General features: G+C 45.3%; 1 protein-coding gene across 1 annotated transcript in view; it reads right to left on the minus strand.

Moving 5' to 3' along the window:
• The window catches only part of FAR1 (fatty acyl-CoA reductase 1), a 138,979-nt gene extending 116,402 nt beyond the window's left edge, over positions 1-22,577 (minus strand). The window contains exon 1 of the mRNA XM_077460939.1: positions 22,428-22,577. The gene's annotated coding sequence lies outside the window, so the exon portion shown is untranslated. The remainder of the gene's footprint in view (positions 1-22,427) is intronic.
• Positions 22,578-27,099: the final 4,522 nt, after the last annotated feature.

Genomic DNA, 27,099 nt, shown 5'->3' on the forward strand with positions numbered 1-27,099 from the left:
TGCATTATGCATAATCCTATGCATTCATAAAAAAAAAAAAAAAAAAACTGCCCCCCTCCCCCCCATTTTACTCACCTTCGTTCTCTCGGCAGAAGTGCACTCTTCCTCTCTGCCTGGGGTTCTCGGCTCTTGATTGGATAGATTAATAGCAGCGCAGTCATTGGTTCCCACTGCTATCAATCAAATCTAATGAAGCGGGCACAGGTTGGGGTTATCGGCCGAGTCCGGCATTCTGTGGCTATAGACTCAGGCGCATGCCCGCAAGAGCGCTTCTGCCAGGGGGTTTACCAATGCAAGGAGGAGTCACAAAAGCCACTGGGGGATCCCAGAAGATGAGGTTTGAGGCCACACTGTGCAAAACTAACTGCACAGCGGAGGTAAGTATGACATGTTTGTTATTTAAAAAATAACAAAATAAATAAAATAAAAAAATAAAAAGGCCATGAGGGTACAAACCCTTTAATAATCAGAGGCTGCAGATTATATTTGCTACTAGTAAACTATATTAAAGTGGTTGTAAACCCTTTTTAAAAAAACCTGCAAGACAAAGACCTAATGAGCTAGTATGCATAGCATACTAGCTCATTATGAATAACTTACCTGAGAACGAAGCCCCCGAAGCGGTCCTCCGTCTTCCTCTTCGTCGCCACGGATCCCGGAGTGACTTCCGGGTCTCGCGCCTCTGGTGCTATGATTCGCCGGAGCCGCCATGGAGCCCCTATTCACATATCGCCGCGATCTGCGGCCTGCCCCAGTGCGCCGCTGACAGCGGTGGCTGTCTTCGGGCAAATATCTCCTAAACCGTGTAGGTTTAGGAGATATTTCTTGGACCTACAGGTAAGCCTTAATCTAGGCTTACCTGTAGGTCAAAGTTGGTTGAAAGGGTTTACAAGCACTTTAAAGCATATCATTAAAGCTGTGAATAGATACTATAACCTCATGACACAATAGTGTGGTAACAGAAATGATTATAGTTTCTATGGTCACAATCACTTTAATCTGTGAGACCAAAGCAGGTGTAGATTCTCTGAGATTTCTCACCATGTGTGCAAAAAATAAATAAAAAAATAATAATATGAAAACCAGTCTTATTCACACCACTACTTGGTGCATTTACAGAACAGACTCTGAAGGTCACACCTATACAATTTTCTACACGTTCTTCAGTATATGTAGGCAGACTCACCTTATGCAATTCTTGAACAAGCAGCGTGACATTTTAGTGGTTTTTTTAATATACTTCTAAACTAAAGAAAAAGAAGAGTTTCATGGTAGCCACATGAAAGAACTTTCTAGGAACAGAACTGTATTCTTAAGTGTAGCTTAAGACACATTAAATCTATAATCACATTTATGTGTTTGTGCCAAACAGCAAAGATTTCGGAAGGGGGAAGAAAAAAAGAAATAAAATCAATAAAACACACCCTAAGGATAAAGAAAAATGCTCCATCTAAAAAACTGCAGAGGACACATACTGGAAGATTTGAAATTTGCAACATAATCCCAAGAATTAATTAGGAGTGTTGTAGAGAAATCTGCCTTCTGCTTGGATTGCCTAGCCCCCCCCCCCCCCCCCCAAAAAACCGAATGTGCCAAAACTTGAAAACGTGAAGAGGAAGAGCCTTTAGGAGAAAAAAAAAAGGATTTACTAAAAGCAAACAGAGGTGCACTTGGCAAGTACAGTTGCACTAATCTTCCCCAGGACTTAGTTAGGCCCATTTCATTTGGGCTTCATCTTATATAAAGCTCCATTCACACTTGTAGAACTCCAAAGTTGCACAACTTTGACAGAACTTTGGATGGGTGCGATTTTGGATACAACTTTGAGCAATGATAATGGCCAACTGTTGTACTATAGAACATTCAGGTGAGACTTTCATGTGACTTAAAGCTGAGTTCCACCCTAAAGTGGAATTTCCGCTCATCCGAACCCTCCTCCCTCTCCGGTGTCACATTTGGCACCTTTCAGGGGGGAGGGGGGTGCCGATACCCGTCTAAGACAGGCATTTTCACCCACTTCCGGGCATAGACTCCCACGGAAGTCTATGCCTCTTCCTGTCCCGCTGTGCTGTCTGCCGGGACACACACGGGTCCCAGAGACAGCGCGGACCATTCCCATTGCGCTGCGCAACTCACGCATGCGCAGTAGAGAACCGGGAATTGAAGCCGCAACGCTTCACTTCCTGATTCCCTCACCGAGAATGGCGGCGGTAGCAGCCGAGAGATCGATCGGCCTCGACTGCTGACATCGCTGGACCCCGGGACAGGCGAGTGTCCATTTATTAAAAGTCAGCAGCTGCAGTATTTATAGCTGCTGGCTTTTAATACATTTTTTTCGGATGGACTCCCTCTTTAAGGAACACTGATGTCAGTGGCCATCAAGTTTCATGAAAGTCAGACTAAAGTAGTGCATGAGACTTTAACTCGCACACATATGAATGGTTATCATTGCAAAATATGCGGAACTGATTGTCGTGCCACTTTCATGTCCAAATTCACATGACATGTCGCACAACTGTGAATGGTGAACAGCAACCAGTTTGTAAATATTAAAAAACACAGATGGGAGTGTCGATTGCTGCTTTAGACAAGCTGCCAGCAGGCTTCAGCACTTCTTAAAAGCCCCTGCTGATGCCCTTCTAGCAGCTTACCCAAAGTGGAATTCCACTCATTTTTGTGTTTATTAAAAGTCAGCAGCTACAAAAGTGTGGCTGCTGACGTAAACACACACACTCACCTGTCCTATGATCCAGCGATGTGCTCACCCCAGCAGCTTTCACCCTCTGCATCTCTACTAGGGGCACCTGGCTGTGACAGCTTGTGGCTCCACAGCCAGGTTCCCCCGTTATGCATGCGTGAGCGGCGCTGGGCTCTGTGACTGGTCTTAAAGTCCTCTAGGACCTATAATGTGTCCCAGAAGACTTCGGGAGGGAGGGGGGAGGAGAACTGCTTCCAATCACCTAAGGCAACTAAAATGGAAGTGGGAGTGGGTACCTGCACCCCCACCCCCTCCCCAAAAGTTCAGTTTCACAGGATGCCTTAAAGCGGAACTTCCCCTTTTGTGTGGAACTCCACTTTAACTCCTTGCCTCCCAAGTTAGCAGAGACCCTAGGGTATAAAATGGTGGTCGTTACAACTTTTTGTCGCATTGTATTTGCGTAGCATTTTTCAAACGTGTTTTTTGGAAAAAACAAGTTTTTTTTTTTTTTTAATTAGTGAAAAAAAAGTAAGCCTGATTTTTGTTGCATAATGTGAAAGATGAACACTCTAAAGATATGCTGGTAGGCAAATCAGATCCTGTTCAAATTGGCCCTAGTATATGTATTAATGTGTTTTAGGGACCTTAGGTTGCAAGCTCCTTGAGGGCAGGGACTAATGTGAATGTTCAATGTATATGTAAAGTGCTGCGTAAATTGACAACTATACAAAGTACCTGAAATAAATAAAATAAACATGCACACACTTATGGAATGGCACCAAACTTTGGTACTTAAAAATCTCCATAGGCGATGCTTTAAAAAATGTTTAAGGGTTACCTGTTTAGAGTTACAGAGGAGGTCTAGTGCTAGAATTTTTTATTATTATTGTTGTTTATTTTACTTTTATCTATATATTTTAACACCTTGCCTACATTTTTATTTTTGGTTTTCTTTTGGTTCTTTTTTGGGTTTTCCTATTACAAGGAATGTAAACATCCATTGAAATTGGAATAGGGCATGACAGGTCCTCTCTACAGCAAGATCTGGGGTCAATAATTCCTCAGATCTCACTTCTAGGCTGAAAAGCCTGAGGAAAAAAAAAACCCACACACGATCTCAGCTTCCCAGCCAAAATACGCGGCAGTGTTTACATCTGCCAAGGCCCCCTCCGAAGGTCAGAGATAACCGGGGACCATCTGGCCGATTCATTCTCCGGCTGGTGGGCAGTTGACATCTATGATGCTGTTTTAATATTAAATTTTGAAAGAAGCTGGACGCTAGCAGTAGGAAGGTGGTGGAGGCCATGTTGGTACACCCCGCACTGCTCAGTGCTTTAGGCTTTCAAAATTAAACATCCAAACGGCATCACAGATGTCAATATACTATATTGATATACGCTCAATTTATTGCTAAAATTACTCAGAAATTCAAGCTATAGCTGGGTGTAGTAAGATGTCCGCTGCCACCTTCTTCTGATTTCAGGTGTTCTGTCAGATTAGCAAACCTGGTAGCAGTGGAACGTCACTTCTGTTACCTAATCTGATGCGTTCACTATTCTGACAGAACACCCCCTTTGGAAGATTTCCCTCTATTACTTTTCTGGGGACAACTCAAAATTTTGGATTTTCTTTTCCTTTCACTAATAAAAAGGTAAAACAGGACAAAACGGAGAAAGGTAAATCTCGCCAACAGGGGGACAGGCAGCAATAAAAACAGACAGGTGTTTTAATCCTTCTCCACTCTATCCAAAACTAAAAAGTTTTGCCTTTAGTTTTACTTTAACTTGGCCATAACCAACAGGCTGATCAAAAAAAAAAAAAAAAAAAAAAAAAAAGAAAAAAGGATTCCTTCATCTCTACAATCAAGGTTCAATTCCGACAGCGCAACTCCATAATACACCGATCAAAGGCTGCAGCTGCTGACCAAGAAATGTTTTTCCAACATTTCCCTTCAACAAAAGTCGATCAGGATCAACCATAATTTGGCCGATCCCTACTGAATCAGCTGAATTTTGATCCATCTATGGCCTGCTTTAGGCCCCTTTCACACTGGGGCGGTTTTCAGGCGTTACAGCGCTAAAAATAGCGCCTGTATAGCGCCTTAAAAAAACCGGCCCCTTTCACTCCAGTGTGAAAGCCGGAGGGCTTTCACACTGGAGCGGTGCGCTGGCAGGACAGTGAAAAAAGTCCTGCTAGCCGCATCTTTGGAGCGGTGAATTCACCGCTCCTACCCATTGAAATCAATGGGACAGCGCGGCAATACCGCCGGCAAAGCGCGGCTGCAGCGGCGCTTTGCGGCGGTTTTAACCCTTTTTTCGGCCGCTAGCGGGGGGTTAAAACCACCCCGCTAGCGCCCGCAGACCGCCGCTAAAACGACGGTAAAGCGCCGCTTTTTTTACCGCCGACGCCCGCACTGCCCCAGTGTAAAAGGGGCCTTATTGTCCAGTCCAAATTGAATAAACACATTAGGGGCAGTGTGTGATCTTCGTGGACAACTGCTGACAGAACAGTCTTATGGAACGGACCATCCAAACATTATAATGCACACTCAGCCGGCCACAGCTTACATGTTTATGTAGAGATTTTTTCAAAGAACATGCGCCTATTGCTGATTTACAATTAAACACCCACAACATTGTAGATCAGCCTCTCAACCTTTTCAAAACAGAGGAACCCTTGAAATAGTTCTCCGGTCTCATGGAACCCCTGCTAATAATTAGAAATCTACAGCTCATGATACGTTAGTGGAATGGCCTCCTTACAGATAGGAAAAAGATCAATGGTGTGAGTGGGAACTTATCCAAGAGGTAGAAATTGCCCAATGCTGAAGGAACCCCTAGCCCTCCTCTGGAACAGCCATTCTCAATCAGGGTTCCTTGAGCTGTGGCTGATATACCTCCTGTTTGATGGTGCCTACATAGTTCGGAGCCAATGCCATTTGGAGGAGCCAGTGCTATGACACCAATGATCTTTATAGCTCTCTGTAAGGGGACCATTCTTACCACCACTGTAAAAAAGGACTTTATTCTCACTGAACACCAAAGCAAGGGGCATTGTTCCCACTGACCCCCAATTAATGGGTTTTATCAGGGGCTCCTCGAGACCTGAAAGTTATTTTAAGGGTTCCCCTGGGGTAAAAAGGTTGTGAAAGGCTGCTCTGGAGGAACCCTAGGGTTCCACAGGAACCTGGTTGAGAATCACTGTTGTAGATGTACACAGCATTTCAAACAACCAATTCAGGGGACATGAGGAAATACATCAAAAAAGAACAATGAAAGGATGTGATGATACAACAGGAAATTAAAGCCAGTCTTGTGCATAAGATAGAAGCTAGATTGTACACAAGCATTTCATCTGCTGGATGATTTGTTTCTAGATATGACCAGACATACAGGACTGCCTCATCCAAGTAGGAATGTCTACTTAGAGGACCCCAGTGCTATCCTCATCTAGGAAAAAGGAAGGTACCAGATTGTTCATGAACAACATGACAAAGCCATTTGACTATACTGCTAGGAGTTTCTGCTCTAATCTAAGCAAGGAGCAAATTTCTTTCCTGCAACCAAAAGGTTACAGGAAAGAAATTTGCTTGATTGCCCCATCAACACTGACCGTAATGATGTGGAAATCCCTCCTACTAGGCCCACGTCTTCTCACACCATCACTGCTGGGTGAAGACAGCGATTATACACTATAGCAGCCTCTAGCGATAATCACATGTAAAACCCAGCATGCTGGTTGTACCCAAATTGATCGATTTATCAATTTGGTACATTCAGCCTGCCCATACATGGATTGAATCTCAGTCGGGTGCTGCTGAATTGCCTGAGATTCGAACCACCCCATACATGTATACTGCGGCAGGGCGGCCCTTCAGCGCTAAAAATCACATACCTGTACGTGATCTCATTTCCTGAGTCTGGGGCGTGTGCACCAACGCCGACCAGCTCCTGCTGTGATGGGACACAGCGGGAGCCAATCAGCGGGTCCGGGGGATGTACACTGGGACCTGCCGATCATTCCCAAGGCAAACAGAACAGCGGTCTGCCTATGTAAACAAGGCAGTTCATCATTCTGTGACAGGAGAAGACAGAGATCTTGCATTTCTACCAAGCAGGAACACAGATCTGTCTTCTTACAGTACAAGCACCACACCCCCCACACAGTGTTAGAAAGCACCCCATTAGGGACACATTTAATCCTTTTATTGCCCCTGAACCCTTTCCCTGCCAGTGTCATTAGTACAGTGCAAATTTTTTTTAGCATCGATCACTGTATTGGTGTCACTTAGTGTCCAATCTGTCCGCCAATGTCGCAGTCCCGCTGTAAGTCACCGATTGCTGCAATTACTAGTAAAAATAAGTAAATAAAAAAAATCAATATAGCCCATAGTTTGTTGACACGATAACTTTTTCGGAGCAGAAGAGGTTAAAGAGAAGGCCTTCCACACACTACTGCCCAAAAAATAAAATCACCAAAACTAGCTGGTGAGATTCTTTGCCTACATAAGCCTCAAGACAACACAAAGGGCAGGTAAAGGAAGTTGTAAAGTTGTAAAACAGCACAGACAGCCAGACATTTGTAGGAGAAATAAGTTATGAGTGAAGGGCATCTTGATATACAAAAAAAGCAGAAACCTTCAATGGGAACTCACAGCAACTTTCAGTGATAAGGTAGAAGCACAAAACATGCAGATAAGGGAGGGGGAAGGAATACAAGAGCATTATGAATGGCAAGGGACTAGACTGAAATGTTAATGGAATCTAGACAAACAAGAAAAAGGCGAACAAAGAAAAAAAAAAACGAAGGTTATAAAAAGGCACTGGGTGGGATAAATGAAAAAACATGTAGCAAATTAAACCTTTAGCCAGGAATTAATTTAGAGCCTCATATCAAAATGGAAACATAGCAAGCTGTAAAAATCTTTGAGGCGGGGGGGGGGGGGGGGGGGGGGGCTTGAATGTAAGTGAACAGTCACTATTCAGGTTTTATGTAGGTTGTGAGAAGGGTAAAGTGAGTGACAATGCTGAGTGTGGGAGCGGAGAACAAATAGTAAAGTCACTGAGGTGTGGCAGAGCAGTTGGAAAGAAATTAAAGAGAGTCGGTGATAAAGTAGTTGTAGGAAAGAGGAATGAAGGTAAAGAGTGCAGCTCGTAGATATCACAATCTGAAGGAGTGCAGGGCGGGTAGCAACAAAGATCTCAACCAAATGTGTGCACTTAGAGAACTCCTGGTACAGGTAAGGTGAGCAAGGTATTCTGTGAATGGACAAGGAGAGATGAGGGGCAGATAAAACAAGGTCACGTCCCTGTATGAAAGCCACACTGACTGAAGCACTAGCTGTACTATCCGGCATATACAGATATACAAAATGTCACATTAACCACTTAAGGACCAGGCCTCTTTTTCAGATTCAGTGTTTACACGTTTAAAACTTTTTTTTGCTAGAAAATTACTTAGAACCCCCAAACATTATATCTTTTTTTTCCTAACCCTAGAGAGTAAAATGGCGGTCATTGCAATACTTTTTTTCACACCGTATTTGCGCAGCGGTCTTACAAGTGCACTTTTTTGGGGGAAAAATTCACTGTTTTGAATAAAAAAAAAAAAAAAACAAGACAACAGTAAAATTAGCCCAATTTGTTTTTATATTGTGAAAGATAATGTTACGCTGAGTAAATTGATACCCAACATGTCATGCTTCAAAATTGCGCCCGCTCATGGAATGGTGTCAAACTTTTACCCTCAAAAATCTCCATAAGCGACATTTAAAAAAATTCTACAGGTTGCATGTTGTGTGTTACAGAGGAGGTCTAGGGCTAGAATTATTGCTCTCACTCCACCGATCGCATCGATACCTCACATGTGGTTTGACTACCGATTTCATATGTGGGCGCTACTCACATATGCGTTCACTTCTGCGCACAAGCTCATCGGGATGGGGTGTTTTAAAAAAAATAATAATAATTATATTTTCTTATTTTACTTGATTTTATTTTTACACTGTGTAACTACTTTCCAACGGCTGTCTGTCAAATGACGGCCAGACGGCGGACCTATTGTGGTGGGAGGGCATCATATGACGTCCTCTTGTTTAAACAGGGAATGCACGCAAAATCCCTGTTTCTTCGGGGGCGGCGTGTCACGGAGACACCGCTCACTACGGAAGGGGGTGAACAGCCATTGGGTATAGCTGTTTACTACGTGATCGGCCGTGATAAAGTCACGGCCGATCACAGATGGTCACATCCCCACTGTGCACGGCGCATGCGCGCGATTGCACATCGGTGGCGGCGTGTTCCCCGGGAAAACTGCTCGTCACCGACGCTGGTAAACAGCCATTGGCCGGCTGTTTACCCACGTGATCGGCTGTGATCGTTTCACAGCCGATCACTAAAATGTAAACAAACAGCAGTAACAAGATGTTACCGGGTTCTCCTCCTCACACACCGATCATGTGTGAGGAGGAGATTGCGGTAACATCTCGTTACGGCTTACAGTGTACACCAATCACACTGATTGCCCCCCCCAATAAAGAGGACCTGTCACCACCCCTCATAGTACCTGTCACTCACAGTCCATCTGAGTGCCTGACACAGTTCATCTGAGTACCCGAGTACCTCTCACAGTCCATACAAGTATCTGAGTACCCGAGTACCTGTCACCAGGCCATCAGAGTACCCAAGTACCTATTTGCAGCCCATCAGAGTACCCGAGTACCTATTTGCAGCCCATGCCTCATAGAATATTTGTTGGGGCGTTTGCTTTCCAAAATGGGGTCATTTTGTGGGTAATTCCATTGTCCTGGTGCTCCTGGACCTTCAAAAGTGTCATGGGTAGGTATGAAATGAGATGTGTCATTTATGCTCCTAGAACGCCTGAAGGTACTACTTCAATGTTTGGCCTCTCTATGTGACCAGGCTGTGTAAAAGTCTCACACATGTGGTATCGCTATACTCGGAAGGAGTAGCAGAATGTGTTTTGAGGTGTAATTCTTGCTATATACATGCTATGTGTTAGAAATATCTTATAAATTGACAACTTTGTGTAAAAAAAAAAAAAAAAAAAAAAAATGCGTTTTCATTTTTTTTCCCCACATATTCCAAAAACTTCTGGAAAATAAATGAACCATTCAAAAGACTCATTATGCCTCACAGATTATACGTTGGGGTGTTTGCTTTTCAAAATGGGGTAATTTTATGTGAAATTCCATTGTCCTGGTACTCCAGGGCCTTCAAAAGTGTAATAGCTGGTTGAGAAATGAGATGTGTCATTTTTTCTCGTAGAACGTCTGAAGGTACTACATCAATATTGGTGCTCTGTATGTGGCCAGGCTGTGTAAAAGTCTCACACATGTGGTATCGCCGTACTCGGGAAGAGTAGCAGAATGTATTTTGGGGTGTAATTTGTTGTATGCATATGCTGTGTGTGAGAAATAACCTGATAATATGACAATTTTGTAAAAAAAAAAAAAAAAAAATCTTCATTTTGCAAAGAATTGTGGGAAAAAATGACAACGTAAAAAAAAAAAAAAAAAAAAAAAAAAAAAAAATTACCATGCTACTTAATACCTTGGAATGTCTACTTTCTAAAAAGGGGTCATTGGGGGGGTATTTGTACTTTTCTGACTTGTTAGGGTCCTTTCACACGGGGCGGATCAGTGCTGATCCGCCCCGTGCATATCCGTTTGCTCGGCAGGGATCACTCCGTCGATCCCCGCTGAGCAGGGAGATGACAGGTCCGTCTCTGCACACTGCGCAGGGACAGACCCGTCACAGCGCTGCTCCCCCCTATGGGAGATCAGATGACGATGGACCGCAGTGTCCGTCGCCACCCGATGCGATCCGCAGACGGATGGAAAAATAGCTTTTTTTCTCCGTCACACTTTTTCGGAGTGGAGCGGGTCGGATGTCAGCGGACTTGTCACCGCTGACATCCGACGCTCCATAGAGCTCTATGGAGCATCCGTGCAGGTCCGCCTGAAAAACTGACAGGCGGGCCTGAACGGATCGTCAGTGTGAAAGGGGCCTTAGGGTCTCAAGAAATGAGATACACCTGATGTACTGAAGGCCTGATCAGATGTGATCAATTTTCAGTGATTGGCACCATAGTTTATAGACTCTATAACTTTCACAAAGACCAAATAATATACACTAATGTGGGTTATTTTTTTACCAAAGATAGGCAGCAGTATAAATTTTGGCCAAAATTTATGAAGAAAAATTACTAATTAGCAAAAATTTATGACAGAAACAAAGAAAAAGGCATTTTTTTTTCACAAAGTTTACGTTTTATTTTATTTATAGCACAAAAAATAAAACACTAGTGATTAAATACCACTAAAAGAAAGCACTATTTGTGTGGGAAAAAAGGACGCAAGTTTCATATGGGTACAGTGTTGCATGACTGAGTAATTGTCATTCAAACTGTGAGAGCGCTGAAAGCTGAAAATTGGTCTGGTCAGGAAGGGGGTGTAAGTGCACTGTATTGAGGTGGTTAAAAAAAAATGGATCACTTTTATTCCTATTACAAGGAATGTAACATCCCTTGCAATAGAAAAAAGCATGACAGGTCCTCCTAAATATGAGATCTGGGGTCAAAAAGTCCTCAGATCTAATTTTTGGACTTAAAGTGGTTGTAAACCCTTCCAAACCACTTTGACCTACAGGTAAGCCTAGATTAAGGCTTACCTGTAGGTCCAAGAAATATCTCCCAAACCTATATGGTTTAGGAGAGATTTACAAAAAGACAGCCACTGCTGTCTACGGCGCATGCGCTGTAGACAGCGGCGTGCAGGCACACTGGGCAGGCCGCAGATCACGGCGATATGCCGCTCGTGTTGGTTCCCGTGCGCAGTCGCGGGAGTGACGTCATCGCGGCTCCAGCGAATCACAGCGACGGAGCAGCGAGACCCGGAAGTCACTCCGGGATACATGGCAGTGGCGAACATGAAGACGGAGGACTGCTTCGGGGGCTTTGTTCTCAGGTAAGTTATTCATAATGAGCTAGTATGCTATGCATACTAGCTCATTATGCCTTTGCCTTGCAGGTTGCTTTTTTTTTTTTTCAATAGCCTTTACTTCCTCTTTAAATTCAAAAAAATAAAAAAGTCATTTGAAAAAAAAACCTTCTTTAAGAGGTATGGGCGGAAATTCTGTTTTGATGTCGCTGCCATCCTGCTATGGTATAGAGATGGGTGGGAGCCATCTTAGCCTCACTCGTCTCCATACCACAGAGAAGGCAGGTCTCGATCGCCTCCGCCGATACCAGCGGCGGAGGGCGCGGGAGAGTGGCACCTCTGCCACCGAACCCGCCGCAGAGACCACCATTATCGCACACACGACCAGTGCCTGAAGAGATGGATATCTCGGTTGTGGCAGCAGCTGCTGCCGTTACAGAGATAGCCCTCTTCAAAAAATGGGCGTACATCATTGTGCGCCGGTCGTAAAGTGGTTAACCACTACAATACAGGGCACTTTCGCCCCCTTCCTTCCCAGCCCAATTTTCAGCTTTCATCGCTCTAGCGCTTTCAGTGACAATTGCGTGGTCATGCTACACTGTACCCAAATGAAATTTTTATCATTTTGTTCACACAAATAGAGCTTTATTTTGGTAGTATTTATTTACGACTCAGTTTTTTTTTTTTTTTGCGATATAAGCGCAAAAAAGCGGAAATTTGGAAAAAAAAACAATATTTTCTTTTTTCTATTTTAAAAGAAATTCAATAAAATCAAATTTTGTCATAAATTTAAGCCAAAATGTATTCTGCTACATGTTTTTGGTAAAAAAAATTCCGTTAAGTGTATAATAATTGGTTTGTGTGATCACGGACATATGTACGCAAATGATCATGTACATATGTGTGCAGGTGATCACGTATATACGTGTGCAGATAATCATTGGAACATGTGATTTTAGTGGGACATATTTTTATTATTAGGGACATGTGTTTTTATTATTTGGGGACATGTATGTTTTGGGGACATGCATGTTTTGGGGACATATGTGGAGACTGTGTTCATACTGTGTGGTGTGTGTTGTGTGTTGTGTATTACACTAGACTGGTGATCAGTGAGTAAAAAGCTGTAAATAACAGCTCATACTCACTGATCATCAGCCGGCTGCAGCGATCTGCTCTCCTCTCCTCAGCGATGACTTCTGTGTGAGGAGAGGAGGAGCCGATTGCCTAGCAACCGGCTGTTTGTTTACATCACATGACGGCCGTCATGTGATCAGGAGGGCCAATCAGAGAGCCCTCCTGCCGATTTGAGATGCGCCGTGTCCAGGTGACACGGGCGCATCGGGATCGCGCCGCTGCGCGGGTACGCGCGCGATCCCGCTCCTTCTGATGGACGTTCCTGAACGTCCTATCAGAAGTAGACGGCTCCCACCCGGCCGTATATGTGCATTGGCCGGGTGGGAAGTGGTTAAATAACTATGCAGATCACTTCCATCACATAATTACCGTATTATTATAAGAAGTGTGTGCCTGGAGTTCCACTTCAACATGAAGAGTCAAAAAAAAAAAAAAAAAAATGGCCTGGTCATGAAGAATTCTTTGCATTAAGATAAAAAGAAAAAAAAACCTTCTGTGTGTAGCAGCCCCCCATAGTTACCAGAGCCTTATGCCGCGTACACACGATCAGAATTCTCGTTGGAAAAAGCTCTGATGGTTTTTCCTACACACGGTCACACCAAATTCCGATTGTTTAGAACACGGTGATGTACAACACGTACGACAGGACTAGAAAAAGGAAGTTCAATAGCCAGTAGCTGCCGTCTCGTAGTTGAATCTGAGCATGCGTGATTGATTTCTGACATGTCGGAATTGCATACACACGATCAGAATTTCCGATAGAAAGTTTTTCAGTCTGGAAAATTGAGAACATGCTATACATTTTTGGCTGGCGGAAATTCAGACAGCTAAATTCTGATGGAGCGTACACACGGTGCATTTTCCAATGAAAAGCTCTAATTTGTCTTTTTCTGGCCAGAATTCCGATCGTGTGTACGCGGCATAAGGATCAAGCAATGTTGCACGAGAGACTCAGCTGCCCAGGACTCTCCCTCCTGACTGGCTGAGACACACAGCTGCTGTCAAAGTCAGTGAGCCAATGAAGAGGGAGAGGGTGGCAGGGACAAGTCACAGCTCCATGTCTGAAGACAGCAGCGGCTCAGCTTGGGTGCCCCCATAGCAAGCTGCTTGCTGTGGTTGCACTCAGCAGGAGCGCCGGCAAGGGACCCAAGAAGAAGAGGATCGGGGCTGCTCTGTGCAAAACCACTGCACAGAGCAGATAAGTCTAACCATTTTTTTTTTGGTTTAAAAATAAGATTTTAATATCACATTAAGGCTGGGTTCGCACATGTGCGATGCGAGAACCAGCGCGACTACTGTGCAGGTTGCTCATTGCACATAAAATCGCGAGCCGTTCACACAGACATCGCAGTGCGAACTGTGAAATGGTACAGGAATCAGATCGCATAGGTCTGATCACCCATGCAATCAGATTCCAGTATGGAACAAAAGGGGTCCTGTACCATTTTGGCACGAATGAGATTTCAGCCAGTTTGCATGGCTGAATTAGTTTGACACAGACATCGCATGTGATCTGTACAGCAATCCCGTGCGAATTACATGGATGCCTGTGATTGTACAAGTGTGAACCCAGCCTAAAGCAGAAGTCTGGGAAAAACTTTTCCCCATGCAGTGGGACTGTACTCACACTGCATAGGGGCTTGCAGAAAGGAGACATACTTGCCTAATCTGCCAATCCACCCAGCGCAAGACTGGCCCCTGCTGCTCCTGCCCCCCCCCCCCCCCCATCCCCCATGGTCTTGTGCAGTGGACTGTTCCTGGAGTCATCATGCTCATAGAGCAGCTCTGGAAAGCATGAACAGGCCACCATTGGACATGGAGGGAGGGCGAGCAGTTTTTGGGCGGATCAGGAGAGTTTAAAGGATCACTAAATGCAAAAAAAAAAAGAAAAAATACATATTATACTTACCTCCACTGTGCAGCTCGTTTTTCACAGTGGCCCCTGAAACTGCTCTTCTGGGGTCCCTCTCGCAAGGACTCCACAACTTCATGCGAGCTCCCTCGCATAGTGTGGAGTGGTTGCGGGCGCGCTCCCGTGACACATCCCGTATCACTTGGCCCCACCCCCTGGCGCCACGTCATTGGATGTGAAAATGAAAAATAGAAGTTCAAAGACTAGATGTTAAAAAGGTAGCAGGGGACAGAAGTACAAGCCTTGTACATGACTATAGCTAGTAGAAGAGCAATGTTTATAGTAAACTCTGCAAAAGCATTTGAAAAACTTTCTGCAAGCTCTGATTAACTTTGTTGAAGAAGATGTTAAAGAACTCTTCAGACCCAGTTTGAGGAGGTTAAACACAGATAAAAAATGGGGAGCGCTGACTGTCACAAGCTGCTAAAGGTAGTGCGGAAGCTTACTGAAGCCTGCTAGTAGCCTATTTAAAGTGACAGTCAGCACTCTCAATAAGTTATGTTTTGATCCAAGTCCTCTTTAAATAGTGCTGGCTACCTGGTTCCCAAGAATTGTGGTTAATAAATGAGATATTGGATCCGGTTTCAAAAAAAGCTGAAGAAATAATGATGTACGGTTGTCAACCACATACTTGGTGATGTGAAGTGCAGTTGGTTAAGCTGTAGAAAAGTAGAAAGTAATAGACATAAGCAGTGCAATAAACATGTAAGTGGTTAGAGGAAGCAGCAGAAGACAATACAACTGTCCGTAAACAGAAGAATGAATGATAAAGTAATTAGGCAATACATGAATTGAGTATCTGACACTAAGGTGAAAATATGTAAAATGACACAAGTACTGGAGTATTGCCTAGCAGTATGAGTACATGAGGAGGCCGAGGAAGGTCGCACTGGAGAAATATCAATGACATGTGTAGAAACAGGTGGTGAAGAGCCCCGTGGAAGACAATACCATCATGTTAGTGGCAAGGTGATCAATATTCATTAGAGCGGAGATAGACAATCTGTGACATCCCAACTGCTGGGGAGCTAAGAGACCCAATACACAATGACAGGACACGATGGGGTTTGTAAAACCACCACAGTGAAAAATGACATGCCACGGGGAGTTTAAAAAAATAAAAAATACATCACTTTTAGAAGTTTTTGACCTTTTTTTCCTGCCTCTAAACGTTCCTCAATGTCAGGCTGGCCACACATACAATTTACCTTTAGGATTTAAGAAAACCATACAAATATGAAGTCAGATGTAAATACTTTCAATTTTTATGCAATCAGGTAGGCCCTTGCACTACATCAGTGGTCATCAACCCTGTCCTCCTGTCCCCACTAACAGGCCAGGTTTGCAAGATAACTGAAATATATCACAGGTGATATTTTCTGCTCAGTGATTGCAGTATTCTAGTCTGCATCTCGCCAAGGTAATACATAAAACCTGGCCTGTTAGTGGGCCCTGAGGACGGGGTTGATGACCACTGCACTACATAGCTAAATGTAAATCTAAAAGGAAAGTGAATAGGAAAAGTTGTATCCAAGCGCACATAGGCGTTCACAGGCAATTAGAGGCAGGGGGGGGGAAAAAAATAATAAATAAAAAAAATCACGCCCAAGCGCTTGAAGCAACCAAATAGGTTTTAAAAATGCGGCTTAAAGGGGTTGTAAAGTCTCCAGGTTTTTCACCTTAATGCATGGAATGCATTAAGGTGAAAAACCTTCTGTGCTGCAGTTGACCCTAGAACCCCGTTCCAGCGATGCAGCTCCAGCTGCTGATTTGGTCCTCATTGGATAGATTGATAGCAGCAGGAGCCAATGGCTCCCGCTGCCATCAATAAAATCCGGTGACACGGGGGGGGGGGGGGGGGGGGGGGAACGAGTCCTGCCGTCTGTCAATGAATGCACCAGGTGGGACTCAAAACCATGGGGGCACCGATAAAGAGGAGGAGCCAGGATCGTTGCCAGGGCACACCAGAGGAAGAGGATCAGGGCTGCGCTGTTCAAAACCCTCGTACAGAGCAGGCAAGTATAACATGTTTTTTAGATAAGAAAAAAAACAAATAGCCTTTACAATAACTTTAAGGCGTGTTTTTGGTGCTGCTTTTATCCTGCCAGGAGCTAAAGCCCTGTATGCATGAGGCCTAATGGTTGTAGAAAAGCCACAAAAAATATATAACCAAGTGACAATTCTTGCATGCTAGGACTTGCAGCTCCAAAGCCAGTAGGGATCACAATGTCAGAGTGCTTTCATGCAACATTATAGAATTAGATGGCATTCCAAGACCTGTAGTTCCAAATCAACAAGAGACATTTGTATTGCACAGTTGCATCTCCACAGCAGCTACCATGACACGCGACTTGCAGTTTTATGGTCCTCACAGAAATATACAGAATGCTGGGTCTACTATTTTTTATTTTATTTTAACTCGAGATAGCACAAGACAAGCTTGGATTTGAGTGACACGGTGGGGTTTATTTACTAAAAGCAAATCCACTTTACGCTGCAAGTGCACTTGGGAGTGCAGTCGCCGTAGATCTGAGGGGAAGCTCTGCTGATTTTATCATCCAAATATGTTCAAGCAAAAAATGCTGTTTTTTTATTTTCCTTGCATGTCCCCCTCAGATCTACAGCCAGTGCACTTGTAGTGCAAAGTAAATTTACCTTTAGTAAATAACCTCCGCTGCATCGAATTAAAATAGACATGCTGGGAATTGTAACGCCACAGCAGATATAGAAGAAAGCAGAATACCAGGACACGCGCCACTTAAACTAGACACAGAACGTAGTTAGAGAAGAGTCAATAAAAGAGGATGTAGGTTGTGAAATAAGCTGGTGGTTGGAGGAAGTGTACATGCAATAAATAAGAAAACGGAGGAAAAAAAAAACTAACTGTGTAAAAAGTAATGGGCAGCATAGTTCAAGCTAGAGGTGAAGAGAGAAGAAAGCAAATACTTACAATTATACAACAGGGAGAGTAGATGAACTAAACTACTAGAGATCAGAGCAAGGAGGAACATGGAAGATCAGCGATTGAACGTGGGGAGGCCCCATGACAAGCAATGCTGCAATTTTGTGCATACGGTAGTTATATTGGTCCAGCTTAGACCAATGTAAATATACACATAGTAGGGCTGATTTACTAAAACTGGAGAGTCCAAAAACTTGTGCAACTTTGCATACAAACCAATCAGGTTCCAGGTTTTATTGCAAAAGCTTAATTGAACAAGCTGAAGTTAGAAGCTAATTGGTTACTGTGACAGACCTGGCCAGGACAGGGGCTTTTGGAGGGGGCTGAATGCCAGCCTCTTGCCCACCGATCATGGGCCCTGGCATTTGGGGGAATTGTGCTCTTTGTGAGCTGTATGCCTGGGGACCCTGGAGGTGGTGTTACTTTGGATTCGGGTCCATATTCCCCCCAAGACACACAGACTCTGGGAACCTTTGTAACTTGCCATATTACAAATAGTGACTGATTCATAATGTTGGGGCTCATAGAAGATGCTTATGTCATCAACTCTGCTATTACGAGAAGGTTTTCTTGGGTTTACTTCCTCTGTCTCCCTGCAGAGGTAAAGCATAATGGACTACTATGCATCACATAGTAGCGTCCATCTTCTTCCGGGTATCGCTGCTCCGGCCACTCACATCGCTGGAGCAGCGATGACATCACTCCCGCAGATCGCCGTTAGCGCCGTGCTCAGTGCACCTGCGCGCCGCTGTCTAGGGCGCATGCGCTGTAGACAGCGGTGCCTGTCTTTTTGTAAATGTCTCAGAAACCACCAAGTGCTCCAGTTTTAGTAAATCTCCCCCAGTATGTCATAGCTGTAGTACTGCTGCATAAATGGAGAATCACTGTAATAACTGCTGCCACTACAGCGATTGCTCCTTTCTTCAGGATCCTGTGAGGAGTGCCTGTGTTTCGTCAGATTAGGTGACCCGTCAGATTTTGTAACAGAAGTGAGGTTCTGTCATCGCCATCTTGCTAAACCCCACACTCATACACAGCAAGGATACAATGAGAAGGCGGCAAGCGGACATCTTGTTACACCCACCAAAGCCCTGCATTTCACACTTATTTTTAACAGCAAGCTGAGTTTAGTGAAATGCACGATTTAAAAATCTGACTGTTTTGATGTTGAATTTTAAAAGCAGCGGTGTTCACAGGTTTACCAAAATCTGACAGATCAGCAGGCTCGCCGCTGCTTTTAAAAGTCAACATCTAAACAGTCAGACGGATTTTTAAAACCTGTATTTCACTATATTAGCTTAGATCACTTAAAAGATAACTGTGAAATGCAAGACTCCGGTGGGTGAAAGAAGATGTCCGCTTGCCGCCTTCTCACTGTATCCTTACTGTGGGGACAAGTGCGGGGTGTAGAAAGATGGCGGCGACAGAACATCACAAAATCTGACTGGTTGCCAAATCTGACAAAACACCTGCTCTGCTGCATAGTAACCACACAGGGCACTGGCATGGCATGGGTGCCATTCACAGAATGCCTTCTATTTGCCTCAAAGCATTTCCTGATTGGGTAAAGCGACATCACTGCCACACCTAGTCCAATCATGACTCAGAAGACAGAGGCAATCTCTGTAGTAGTGAATACTACTACAGTTATACAGGTATGGCATACGTATACTCGAATCAGTCCAAACTGGAACAACGCAACTATGCATAAAAAAATAAAAATCCATGAGATTCAGCCCTGGTGCACACTGCTGCGATTGTCATGAGACTTGAGAATCCAAAGACGCATGACATGTTGTGCCCCATTAACAGCAATGGAACCATTCTGATCGACTTGAGTTGCACCGATTAGACCTAGAAAAAAGGTCCCTGCACTACTTTTGGCAGGACTTGCATTGACTGCTATTAAAAGAAGCCGTATGCAAGCCGCGGTGAAATCACGCTAGAATGTTGGATTCGATGTTGCAGCAGTGTGAATCGGGGCTTAAAGTATCTGCAAACTCAATCTATACTAAGCATATAAAGGGCAATGATTAACCATTATGTTAGCATGGACTTGGAAAAAAATAACATGGAAAAAATAAATGACGACTCAGATACTGTTTTTTGCGAATATGATTGGCAGTCACATTACTGCCTGGTCTCCTCTCCGTACCCCAGCTCCTAGGGCTGGAGTCTCAGAGATTCCGCCACTCTGAATAATCTGGCTGTGTTGACAGCAATACCCCTTACAGGAGCCGCTGTCCATCTACAGCAAGAGGCGGGGGTCAGGAGGCATGGCTGTAAACTCACATGTGTGTATAGAATGCCGTAAATTATCCTGTACACGCATGCAGGGGAACCAGGAAGGAAGCTGGACTTCTTTTTGTTGGGACAATTCAGGAAGAAAATTCTGCTGGCAGAATTACCAGGTAATTGAGGAATATTGCAAAATGTATTCCAAGGAAAGTAAGATATTAAACTTGGAGCTTTCCTTAAATAATACCCGACGATCCTGCCATGAAGATCCTTACTCAGGCACCTCCTGTTCTATTACAGGGTAACCTATACTCTGTCCTTTATTTTATTTTTTTTACAAATGTGCTCCTGTATTGTCACCATCACACAGGCTTTTAGCAAAAAAACTACAAGATGCTGTTCTAACACACATTACACAGGCATAGTGTGCGGCTGTCACCATCAGGGAACCCGCCCTGAGCAAAACCATGCATCGATGCTGGAGAAGGTGGAGAAAAATAGGCTGCAGAAAATGAGCCGTCCTGAAATGCAACACATGATATAAATACATGGGAAAAAAGCCTTTAATTTCGAAAAAAAAGAAATGCCGTTGTTTACGATACACAGATCTTTAGTAAACCAAGCATTTCCATCTACTGGTGGGTTTACCATATCCATTATAGTAAAGCATTATAATAAGAACATGCTGGATGTTGGCAGGTCATGAAAAACTGGTGGCTCCTGCATGCAAAGTGTAAGATATCTCAGAGCTAAAAGTCCCAGCATACAAGGTAGGGCATATGGAGAAAACTAAGGGGATATGGAAGGAGCTACAAGTCCCAGCATATAAGGTGGGGGGAGCTACAAGTCCCAGCATATAAGGTGGGGGGATATGGGGGGAGCCACAAGTCCCAGCATATAAGGTGGGGGGATATGGGGGGAGCCACAAGTCCCAGCATATAAGGTGGGGGGATATGGGGGGGAGCTACAAGTCCCAGCATATAAGGTGGGGGGATATGGGGGGAGCCACAAGTCCCAGCATATAAGGTGGGGGGATATGGGGGGAGCCACAAGTCCCAGCATATAAGGTTAGGAGATAGAAGTCCTAGCATAGGGGGGGGGGGGGGGGGCTTATGGGGGAACCCAGTAATCCCAGTATGCCAGGTGGGGGGATATGGGGGAGGGGGAGCTGGAAGCCCCAGTATGCCAAGTGGGGGGATATGAGGGGGCTAGAAGTCCTAGCATACAAGGAGGGGCTTATGGGGGAACCCAGAAATCCCAGATGGGGGGGGGGAGCTGGAAATCCCAGTATGCCAGATGGGGGGGGGGATATGGGGGGCTAGATGTCCTGGCATACAAGGTGGGGGAAATGGGGGGGCTACAAGTCCCAGTATGCCAGGTGGAGGATGGGGGCAGCTAGAATTCCCTGCATAAAAGGTGAGGGATATGGGAATAGCTACAAGTCCTAGTATGCCAAGATGGAGGATATTGGGGGGAGGGAGCTAGAAGTCCCAGCAGGCCAGGCGAGGGGGATATGGGGGAGCAGGATGTGCAGTCACTGGAGGCACAGGGGTGTACTGGGGTGAATGCAGTAAATGAAATGAGAGCGGATGTGGGTGGTAAAGGGACAGGAAGCACGAGGAAACGTGTCGATGGAGAAATACATGAAATAAGTGAAGAGTAGAGGTGGGGGGAATCTCAGCCATGTTCATGTTATAGTCACACAGGAGAGGAGAATAGGAAAGGAGATGGAGGAGGAGGAGGAGAAGGCCGGGTGTGAAGTAGATGACAGATGATTGGCTGGAGGGAAGAAACAGGGAGAGGAATGTTACTGGAAAGGTGATCCACAGTCATCGTACTTATCTCCACTATAGCTACACAATTATACAGCATGCTGGGACTAGTGATCCCCACCTGGCACACTGGGCCTTGTAGTGACACATGATGTATTGTTGGTCCCATGGCTATCCAGCATGCTGGGACTAGTAGTCCCCTCCTGGCGGAGGACCTCTGTGTTCTCCATGCTATAGGTCATGCTGGGCACAGGCTCATCCAGCCCAACAGGTGACTGCAATACCCCTATGGTGTGCTGGGACTTGTAGTCCCACACCTGGCGCAGGATCATACAGGCCACAGCTACATGGTGGTATTCTGGGTCACGCTGGGACTTGTAGTGACACAAGATCACATAACCCACCATGTCCCCTCTACAAGTAAAGAGCATGCTGGGACTTGTAGTCCCACCTCCTGCACAGGATCATACATCCCCCTGGTTCTATGGCATCCTGGGACATGTAGTCCCACAGACATCATTGGCGCCCCTGGTTATTGATTTCTATAGCTACAGGTCATGCTGGGCCTTGTAGTTCGCTGTCATAGAGAGACCAGAGGGCAGATATCAGGGGCCCGCTCTACAGAACGATGACAGGGAGATGTCACAGCCGGAGGAGAGGACATTATGCAGGATGATGGGGACATGAGAGACCCATAGAGATGTATAGAGACAGCCACTTCCCCTCCCCCCGCTCCCGGTTCTCCTCACCTCAGGCCGGCTCTCCTCTCCCCTCACACTATCACCAGCAGCACTCAGGCCGCGCCGCGCGCTCCCCACACACCCTCAGCCGGCAGCCCGCTTTGCGCCGCGCTCATTGGCCGCCGCTCTCCGACGTCACGGAACAGCTATGTCAGCGCGCCTCGCCATTGGCCGCAGCTCCAGCGATGGAAGAAGGGTGGGGGGAGAAGAGACCCGCCCGTCACTGGGGACCGAGGAGGGAAGGCGGCGAGGGATGCCGGGAGAGGGGATGGCGGCACAGAGCCGGGTGGAGGGGGAAAGAGAAGGGAGGGGTTCTGGGTAACGTGACCTGTTGCCATAGAGATCCTAATGAGCATCAGCAGCTAGCTGAGGGGGTGAGAAGCCGACGGGGACTACAAGGAGCAGCATGTCCGGGGGAGGGGGGCAAGAGTCAGCCAATCACCACAGGAGGCGCACTGCTGGATAAAGGGGGGGGGGGGGGGTTGGCAAGTCCCAGCATACACTGTGTCAGATATGGGAAAGAACTAGAAGTCCCAGCATGCTATGTGAAGGGATATGGGGGGAACTAGAAGTCCCAGTATAACATGCAGGGGATATGGGGGAACCAGAAGTCCCAGCATGCTATAATGGGGAGCAGGAAGTCCCAGCATAACAGATGTGAGCTATAGAGGCACTAGAAGTCCCAGTATACCATGTGAAGGGATATGGGGGAACTAGAAGTCCCAGCATGCCATGTGAAGGGATATGGGGGAACTAGAAGTCCCAGCATGCCATGTGAAAGGATATGGGGGAACTAGAAGTCCCAGCATGACATGTGAAGGGATATGGGGGAACTAGAAGTCCCAGCATGCCATGTGAAGGGATATGGGGGGACTAGAAGTCCCAGCATGACATGTGAAGGGATATGGGGGAACTAGAAGTCCCAGCATGACATGTGAAGGGATATGGGGGACTAGAAGTCCCAGCATGACATGTGAAGGGATATGGGGGAACAAGAAGTCCCAGCATGCCATGTGAAGGGATATGGGGGAACTAGAAGTCCCAGCATGCCATGTGAGGGGATATGGGGGAACTAGAAGTCCCAGCATGACATGTGAAGGGATATGGGGGAACTAGAAGTCCCAGCATGCCATGTGAGGGGATATGGGGGAACTAGAAGTCCCAGCATGCTATGTGGAGGGATATGGGGGGACTATAAGTCCCAGCATGACATTTGAAGGGATATGGGGGAACTAGAAGTCCCAGCATCCTATATGGGGGGACTAGAAGACCCAGCATCCTATATTGGGGGAATAGAAGTCCCAGCATGCTATGTGGAGGGATATGGGGGGACTAGAAGTCCCACCATGCTATAATGGAGATCTGTGGAGCAGGAAGTCCCAGCATGCAAAGTTCTCTCCATGCTCAGTGTGTTGAAGTGAAATGCACATATTACTATCATGTGATGGGGGGGGGCTGATGGAATCCTATGTTGGAAGAAGAATGAAGAACGCCATGGCTGAGCTCTCCAGCTGGGCTGTTGTCTTTCATTGTACAATGGAGATATGTTTTGCCCTCTCTCTCTTATTGTTGATTATTGTGATTTATTTTTATTTTTTTAAGGAAAAAGGAACAATAACTCAATAAAAACCTTTGAAACGTAAAAAATTGCTGGATTGTCATTCTTTCCTTTCTGTTGTAATACTGAAGCGGGTGGATCGGAGGGCTGTACACAGCTAGGGGGGCGATTTTCCAGAAGTCTGCGTCTCTCTTGGAGATTCCCCTCTTCTCCAGTCCTGGTAATACCATTATCCTCATTAGTGTTGCCAACCGGCAACCAGTAAAAAAAATGGGTACTTTTTTTCTGCCAGTAATGCCGCGTACACCCGACCGGACTTTGACAGACTTGGTCCGGCGGACAATCCGACAGACTTTGCAGCTGAGGTCCGCCGGACTTTGAAACGAACAGACTTGGCCACACACAATCACTCCAAATGTCCAACGGATTTGAACGTGATGACGTAGAATAAGGAAGTTCATAGCCAGTAGCCAATAGCTGCCCTAGCGTTGGTTTTAGTCCGTCAGACTAGCACAAAGACGAATGGATTGTCCGCTAAAAGCCGAGTCCGGCGGACAAATTTGAAGTCAGTCTTATTTCTAGGTCCGCTGGACCTTTGGGAAGAAAAAGTCCGCTGGAGCCCACACACGATCGAATTGTCCGACGGACCATGGTCCGCCGGAGAGTCAGATCGTGTGTACATGGCATTAGAGGAAAAGGTTGCCAGTAAAAAAATATGGCTGTGACAGTCGGCTCGGAACTGCGCATGTACAGCTCGGGCCTCGTAGTGTAACAACATTGGCGCACTATAAGTGAAATATCTCCTAAACGGCGTACGTTTAGGAGATATTTCCACTACCTATAGGTAAGCCTTATTCTAGGCTTACCTATAGGTAAAAGTAAAAAAAAAAAAACGGTCTACAACCACTTTAACATAGATATTAACCGCTTGCGGACTAGCCACGCGGCAGGTTGGCTCCGCTGCACGAAATCACATTATTGTACGTGGTCTCATGAGGTTCGGATAGCAGGCGTGTGTGTCCCCTGTGAGTCCGACTGCGGGTCCCGTGGACTCGATGTCTGTGGGGATACCCGCGATCATCTCACGGAGAGGAAGAACAGGGAAATGCAGATGTAAACAAGCATTTCCCCGTTGTGCCTAGTGACACTGATCACGACTCCCTGTAATCTGGAACGGTGATCAGTATTGTATCACATAGCCCCTCTCCAACCACAGTTAGAATCACTCCCTAGGACACACTTAACCCCTGCAGTGGCCCCTCCTGGTTAACCCCTTCACTGCCAGTCACATTTACACAGTAATCAATGCATTTTTAATCGCACTGATCGCTGTATAAATGTGAATGGTCCCACGATAGCGCCAAAAGTGTCCGCCATAATGTCGCAGTGACGACAAAAATCATTGATCTAGTAAAAAATATATCTATATTTATAAAAATGCCATAAAACGATCCCCTATTTTGTAGACGCTATAACTTTTGTGCAAACCAATCAATAAACGCTTATTGCTATTTTTTTTACCAAAAATATGTAGAAGAATACATATCGGCCTAAACTGAGGAAAAAAAATGTTTTCTTATATATTTTCTGGGGATATTTATTATAGCAAAAAGTAAAAAAAAATATTTATTTTTTTCAAAATTGTCACTCTTTTTTTGTTTATAGAGCAAAAAACAAAAACCGCAGAGGTGATCAAATACCACCAAAAGAAAACTATTTGTGGGGAAAAAAAGGACGTCAATTTTGTTTGGGAGCCACGTCACACGACTGCGCAATTGTCAGTTAAAGTGACGCAGTGCTTAAACGCAAAAAGTGTTCTGGTCTTTGGCCAGCCAAATGGTTTGGGGCTGAAGTGGTTAAAGTAAGATGGGATCCAGTACATACATTCCATTGTTCCAAAGTACAATACATACAGTGCATCTGGAAAGTATTCACAGCGCTTCACTTTTTTCACATTTTGTTATGTTACAGCCTTATTCCAAATTTGATTAAATTCATTATTTCCCCTTAAAATTATACAAAACAGCCTCAAGTATTTTTGAGTATGACGTTACAAGCTTGGCACACCTATTTTTGGACAGTTTCTCCCATTCTTCTTCTCAAGCTCTATCCGGTTGGATGAGGAGCATTGGTATACAGCTATTTTCAGATCTCTGTAGAGATGTTTAATCGGGTTAAAGTCTGGGCTCTGGCAGGGCCACTCATGGACATTCACAGAGTTGTCCTGTAGCCATTCCTTTGCTTTCTTGGTTGTGTGCTTAGGGTCATTGTCCTGTTGGAAGAAGAAGTTTTTTTCCAGTCTGACGTCCAGAGCGCTCTGGAGCAGGTTTTCATCAAGGATGTCTCTATACATTGCTGCATTCCTATTTCCCTCACTCCTGACTTGTCTCCCAGTTCTTGCCACTGAAAAACATCCCAACAGTATGATTCTGTCACCACCATGCTTCACTAGGGATGGTATTGGCCAGGTAATGAGCAGTGCCAGGTTTCCTCCAAACATGACGCTTGCCATTAAGGCCAAAGAGTTAAATTTGTGTTTCATCAGACCAGAGAATTTTGTTTTTCATGGTCTGAGAGTCCTTCAGGTGACTTTTGGCAAACTCCAGGTGGGCTGTCATGTGCCTTTTACTGAGGAGTGACTTCCATCTGGCCACTCTATCATACAGGTCTGCTTGGTGGAGTGCTGCAGAGATGGTTGTTCTTCTGGAAGGTTCTCCTCTCAACACAGAAAAATAACGGAGCTCTGTCAGAGTGACCATGGGGTTCTTGGTCACCTCCTTGATTAAGGCCCTTCTCCCCTAATCACTCAGTTTGGCCGGGTGGCCCGCTCTAGGAAGAGTCCTGGTAGTTCAAAACGTCTTCCATTTACAGATGACGGAGGCCACTGTGCTCATTGGGTCTCTCAATGCTCCAGAAATGGTTCTGTACCTTACCCCAGATCTGTGCCTCCATACAATCTTGTTTCGGAGATCTACAGACAACTCCTTGGATTCATGGCTTGGTTTGTGCTCTGACATGCACTGATAACTGTGGGACCTTATATAGACAGGTGTGTGCCTTTCCAAATCATGTCCAGTCAACTGAATTTACCACAGGTGGACTCCAACCAACTTGTAGAAACAT

This window comes from Lithobates pipiens, unplaced genomic scaffold (assembly GCF_037356315.1).
Source record: "Lithobates pipiens isolate NorthernLeopardFrog02 unplaced genomic scaffold, aLitPip1_a1.2 Scaffold_10, whole genome shotgun sequence".
Taxonomy (NCBI): Eukaryota; Metazoa; Chordata; class Amphibia; order Anura; family Ranidae; genus Lithobates; species Lithobates pipiens.